The following is a 6,643-nucleotide window of genomic DNA, read 5'->3' as shown; positions in this document are numbered from 1 at the left end:
GACTTCGCCCTTGCCCCCCGCGCGCCAGCCGGGGGGTGCGTTTCCCTGCCAGCGCGGCCTCTTCTCGCTCGGTCCCTCGGCCCAACGGCGACGGGAAACGCCCTCGGGTTTCCCCGCTGACCCACACCTGGCCCGCGCGGCGCCGAGGAGGTCTGGGGGGCTTGGGGGTTTTCCCCCCAATTGCCTGGCCTGGCGGCGGTGGGTTTTATTCTGTGGGTTGTGTTTTTCTACGTATAGATTGCATCGCACCATAGAAACGTAGGGCTGGCCAGGACCTCAAGACGTCAGCAAGCCCAGCTCTCTCTGCCGAGGCAGGACCAAGTGCAGGTAGATTATCTCCGACAGAGCTTTGTCCTCCCGGCTCTTAAAAACTTCCAGAGAGAGAGACTCCACAGCCGCCCTTGTGAGACTCTTCCAGAGCTGAGCTACCTTGGCCCTGGGGCCACCCACACAGACCTTAGGGGTGAGCAGCTCTGGAGAGAGAGAGAGGAGACCCCAGTGAGTGGGCAGCTGGGTAAATAGACGAAAGTTGGGAGGAGAAACATTGACGTGCCCAAGGTCACGCAGGCTGTCCGTGACAGAGCTAGAAAGAGATCCCAGTTCGAGTGCTGTTTGGGGTACTGAAGGTCTCTGCCACGCCGGTGTTTTAGGCACTGGTGCAAACCCTTAGTACAGACACAATTTACACTAGTGCAGTCTGATTGGCACGGGTGCACCATGTCCCAGTCGGACGGTTTGGGGTGGGGAGGGGGACAGTGACCTCACTGAGGCCTGGGGCTGGCTGAACGGTGCAGCTGGTAACGGAGGGGCAGCAGTGAGTGCTGGAGGTACGAGCCAGGAGCACAGCCCCACACGACTGGACACTGACTTCTCCTGACCCAGGGGACACCCCCCCAGCTGTGTGCAGGGACTGCAGCTGAGCTGCCCTGCCAGGACAGCCTGTGCCTCCATGGACAAACCACCTCTTCCCGCAGCCTAATACAGTGGGGTCTGGGGACCTTTCCAAGCTGAGAGTGTTGGGGCTCTGGAGTTTGCACAGTCTGTTCCTGGCTCTGTCACTGACCCGCTTGGTGACCTTGGGGAGTCCCAGCCCCTCTCTGTTTTCCTCCTACCCATTGTCTACTTGGATTGTGATTGCTTTGGGGGAAGGACTGTCCCTCTCTGTCTGTGCAGTGCCCAGCACAATGGGGGTGCTGATCTCAGTCAGGCTCTCTGCCAAGCGCAGCACAATGGGGCCCTGATCGCCGTCAGTGTATCCTCAAATCATTATTTAAAGACTTCAAATTACAAAAAAATCCACCATTTACATTAGTTTAAACCTGCAAATGACCCATGCCATGCCCCATGCTGAAGAGGAAGGGAAAAAACCCCAACCCCCTGGGTCTCTGCCAATCTAAGTCTGTGCAAAATTCCTTCCCATCCCCAAATATGGCAATCAGTTAGACCCTGAGCATATGGGCAAGAGCCAGCAGCCAGACACCTGGGAAAGAAGTCTCTGTAGTAACTCAGAGCGCTCCCCATCTAGTGTCCCATCACCGGCCTTTGGAGATATTTGCTGCTAGCAGTCGCAGATCAGCTACATGGCATTGTAGGCAGTCCCATCGTACCATCCCCTCCATAAAGGTATCCAGCTCAGTCTGGAAACCGGTTGGTTCTTTTGCCCCCACTGCTCCCCTTGGGAGGCTGTTCCAAAACTTCACTTCGATGGTTAGAAACCTTCGCCTAATTTCAAGCCAAAACTTACTGATGGCCAGTATCCATTTGTTCTAGGGTCAACATTGGTGCTTAACCTAAATAACTCCTCTCCTTCCCTGGTATTTATCCTTGTGATGTATTTATAGAGAGCAATCCTATCTCCCCTCAGCCTTCTTTTGGTTCGGCTAAACAAGCCAAGGTCTTTGAGTCTCTTCTCATAAGGCAGGTTTTCCATTCCTCGGGTCATCCTAGTAGCTCTTCTCTGCACCAGTTCCACTTTGAATTCATCCTTCTTAAACATGGGAGACCAGAATGGCCCACAGTATTTCAGATGAGGTCTCATCGGTACCTTGTATAACAGGACTAACCCTTCCCTGTGTCTACTGGAAATACCTCGCCTGATGCATCCTAGGACTGCATTAACCTATTTCACGCCCGCGTCCCGTTGGCAGCTTATAATTATCTTGTGATCAACCAATATATCTAGGTCTTTCTCCTCCTCCGTGACTTCCAACTGATAAGTCCTCAGTTTATTTGCAAAATTCTTGTTGTTAGTCCCTAAGTGCATAATTTTGCACTACTGATTTTCATCCCATTTTCTATTACTCCAGCTTTCAAGGTCATGCAGATCTTGGATGATATTTCTGGCCTCCTCCATGTTAGCAATCCCTCCCAGCTTTGTGTCACACCCCCACTTTTTGTGCCAAGGTTACTAATAAAAATGTGGAATAAGATCGTTCCCAAGACTGACCTCTGAGGAACGCCACTAGTAACCTCCCTCCAGCCTGACAACTCACCGTTCACCATGACCCCTTGTAATCTCCCCTGTAACCAATTCCTTATCGACCTTTCAGTGCTCATCTTAATCCCCATCTTCTCCAATTTAACGAATAGTTTCCCATATGGAACTGTATCGAATACCTACTGACATCCACATAGATTAGAGCTACTGCATTTCCTTTGTCCAAAAAAAAGTGACCTTCTCACAGAAGGAGATCAAGTTGCTCTGGCATGATCTACCTGTTGTAACATCATGTTTTATTTATTTACACTGCTGAAGGCTGGAAGGAACTGTTAGCAATAGGCTGAGAGTGGCCATGTGGAGGTGGGGGAAGGGATGGCAGACCGTGCGGAGGTGGGAGGGGACACGGTGTTGGATTTTGTTTTGTAGGAGTCCATGTCTCTGCTCCCTGTGGCCGTGGTGGCTTCCGTACCAAAGCAGCATGTCAGCAGAGCAGACGCACACACCATCGCTCCATCTGGAACACGCGGCGTTCACTGCCAGACGGGATGGGCGATTTTTCAGGGGCCCAGCTTGATATGCCTGGCTGGGGTGGATCCAGTTGGACAGGGGTCTGGGGCTCTGATAGTTTGGGATGTTCCTTTTTGCATAGTCAGTTCTTTCTCTTTATTGTTTTCCCCCTGCCTGTGCCCGAGGCCACTCTCTTCTTAACTTGATTTGGTTATTTCAGTTCCAGTTGTTAAATGAGATCTAATAATTGCAAAGCTGAATGAAAGATAAACTAAACAGAACCATTTGAATTTTGGCACATAGCTAGTAGAACTATACCTAGTGAAGGTACGCTGTAATTACCTGCAAAAAGAAAAGGAGGACTTGGGGCACCTTAGAGACTAACAAGTCTCTAAGGTGCCCCAAGTCCTCCTTTTCTTTTTGCGGATACAGACTAACACGGCTGCTCCTCTGAAACCTGTAATTACCTGGTTACCTATAGCATTTTCAGGTGGCGTCAAAACAATGTCAAAGAGCCAAAAGCACTTTTTAGGGTAAAAGGGCTTGTCAGGTGTTTGCTCTCTAGGGAGCATGTCACCGGCCAGGGGTTGCAGACTTTCAGGAGTGGGGCGCTGGATTGTATTTAGTAATCTCAAAATAAAAGGTTAAGATGGTTGGTTCACAATATCCAATGAAATCTTCCAAACGATTATACAAATAGACTCTAATACTATGAAAACAATGTAGTATTAATACTGATTCAAAACCGAAATTAAAATTATGAGATAAACGCATGAGAACTGAACTGACACCTAATTTCCATGTCTTAATGCCTGAAATTTTGACACTCTCTCACAGCATCTTTTCTTTTTAAAAGCTATGTACCGCACACAGTCAAGTTAATGAAGGAAAGCACACCAATTATTGCCTGCTTTGTGTTCCATTTGCATCTGATTAAGCACCTAATTAAAACTGTACCACTGTAAGTGGAAATGCCTCAACAGAGCTTCGCTCCAATGCATTTAAATCTGAATGAAAAGTTTCAAAATTAAATACATGTCAGGATGGTAAACGGGGAAAATACACAGAAGTGCCTCTACCGAGTCCTGTTAACTTCTTGTCCCAACCCACCATGAGTTCTGTCTATTGGTCAACTGAGCTCCCAGTCCCACATCAGCTGTGCCCTCTCCTAGCCTAACCCGTTTCTACCGCAGTTCTTCATCCCCCTCGTCCAGGCAGGGGGTTGGCGCTGCAGCCCCTTAGACACCTGCATCAGTCACTGTCTCGCATACTGGGGCTATTTAGATTTCAGGGAATGATTTATCAGAGTTACTGACTCTGGGAGGTGGGAGAGAGGAGAGACTGAGAGGGAGTTTGTTCCCCACACTCTGCTGGGCCATGTTCAACCCTGGTAGTCTCCATGTTACCTCATCCTCCACCCTCCCCCATGTGTCTCTGCTCATGTGTGAGAGTGTCCCCTTCTGATCATAATGCCGCTGGCCTCAGCAGAGCTCCCAGACAGGAGCTACATCACGATGGGGTTACGGTACTGAGAGTAAAATACATCACAGGGAGGATGTAATTATCCTCAAAGGAAGCATTACAGTCTAGGAAGTGAAAGAATTAAAATACTTCATTACTTGAAAGTACGCTTGAAAGGATTGGATTTTTATGAATAAATTGCAGTAAATGTTGATTTCACTGTACACACAGAGATGAAAAAATGTTTAAATAGGTAAAATATAGAAATGCTTCTGGAGAAAGTAGAGTTTGATTTATGGATATTTACACTGTATATTTTGCATGTGACATTGACAATTTGTGTTTGAATAGTTATAAAGATTTGGCTTTTTGAATCTCAACATTTACTGTAATTAAATAATTGTTGTCTGACCACCCCCATAACTTCCCACAGATCTGAACATTGAAATTGTAAACATTGAAAAAAGGGCTTAAAAATAAATATCTATATCATCTATTGAAATTAAAAAAAGAAATAGACAAAATGAATTTTGCCAAACCCACTTAACAGCAATCACAATGTGCTGTGGGATGGAAATTCATAGCTAAGACACCCAACCTTAATTCTGCCCCATAGTGACACCAGGCAATGGTCATAGGGCTACGACTAAGGCATTTTAGCGTATAAAGTCCCAGATTAGATTATACTGATTTGTAAAGACACATCAGATCTTTCCCTCATGGTATCACCTTCACTGGTTGTTTCTTTTATTGGTAATTCCCAGAAGTCAATAGATAAATAACATTCTATCGGTTATGAAGTTGCCATTTCAGATTTCTGGGGAATGGCTGTACTTTTGCACTAGGAGCCAGGTCCTTGGAGAAACGGAGTCTTGGTGTCATTTTAACTTGTGCATGCTCAGCAGCTTCTGGAATTTGGTTCAAAGTATTTCCGTTTCCCTGGCCTGTTCTTAAAAGTACTGCTATAGAATGTGGGGAGGGGCGGAAACTCACTGCAGGATCAGTAGCTGAGTCCCTTAGGTATTTATAGCTCATCGGAAAAAGGACGGGGATTCATGGGTGTCTGGGGATTTAGTAATAAACATACAAATATCATTGTTCTTCATGAATTTTCATCTTCTAACTCTCATAACCCACTAATTATCCCTGGCTGCCCCCGGGAGTCTGGGGAGGGAGTACTAGTAAACTCCTTTGGCCACTGTGGAACCTAAGGGACAAGGATCCTTCACATCCCAGGATGGGGAAGGACCCTCAGGGGCTGGCTGCAGTCTCCCCTTGCTGCTGTGAGAGGAATGGAGTGGTCCTTCATATAAGACACAAACACACAGAAGGGCAGATGGGAAATGTAATTCCTTCCAGGGGCTTGAAAATGTTTGCTTTAGCATCCTGAGCTCTCTCTTCCTGTTTATGTCTCCTTCTGCCACTTTCCGATCTCTTGGAGGTAATTTCTTTTAGAACCAATTAAAAATCCCTCTCTTTGATATCCTGGGACCAACATGGCTACAACAACTCTTTTCCCTTTGTACCCCCTTCCGATCTCACCTCCCCCTCAGCTGAGACTGTCCCATGTGATGGGAAAACAAGGGTTCAGTCCTGTCACTGGATTGGGTCTTGCCAGCACTAACGGGAGAGAAAGCCTGTGTGCATTAATGACAGCGGCAGCTCGGAGACACAGGGAGAAGAGATGGGAGTGAGCAGGTGATGTTTGTGCAGGGTGTGAGTTACTCATGTGGGAATTCTGCACCGCTGCGTACGCACAGAATTCACGTCCAGCACGGAATTTCTTTTCTTTTCTTTTTTTTTTTTTGGCATGCAGGAGATCCATTCTGCCCGAGAAGTGCTGCGGTTCTGCCCTTCACCCACCAGAGGCCCCTGTGGCACCAGAACGGCTGCGGCCGGCTGGGTTCATCTTGGTGGGAAATTGTTGCCCTGAGCTACACCCCAAATGGGAAGAGAGTTAGTGGGTGCAACTTGGGAGAGTCCTGAGACACGGCTGCCCCTGGGGGTGGGGAGAGGGTGGTCATTCTCTACTCGCAAGAGGGTGTGGAAGGGGCACAGGAGGAGCAAGTGTCCCCCATGGTGACTGCTCAGCCCCAGCTGCTTCTGCCCCCACCCTACCCCAAACCTCTTCACCCCTCCAACTATCAGCTGCCAGTCTTCCCGCGCTGCTACCCCTTCCTGACTGGCAGAGAAACTCTAAGCTCTATCCCCTTCTCTTTCCCCACAGAGGCTTGG

At 48.1% G+C, this 6,643-nt stretch overlaps 1 protein-coding gene across 1 annotated transcript in view; it reads left to right on the top strand.

Annotated features, from left to right (window-relative positions):
• Positions 1 to 333: 333 nt before the first annotated feature.
• The window catches only part of LOC311514097 (uncharacterized protein), a 22,278-nt gene continuing 15,968 nt past the window's right edge, over positions 334 to 6,643 (top strand). Inside the window, exon 1 of the mRNA XM_084616449.1 lies at positions 334 to 463. The gene's annotated coding sequence lies outside the window, so the exon portion shown is untranslated. The remainder of the gene's footprint in view (positions 464 to 6,643) is intronic.

The sequence above is a fragment of the Lepidochelys olivacea genome, assembly GCF_965140295.1.
Source record: "Lepidochelys olivacea isolate rLepOli2 genome assembly, chromosome: 28".
NCBI classification, from domain to species: Eukaryota; Metazoa; Chordata; order Testudines; family Cheloniidae; genus Lepidochelys; species Lepidochelys olivacea.
Note: the sequence above shows the minus strand (reverse complement) of the source record. Positions and strands in the feature narration are given on the sequence as shown.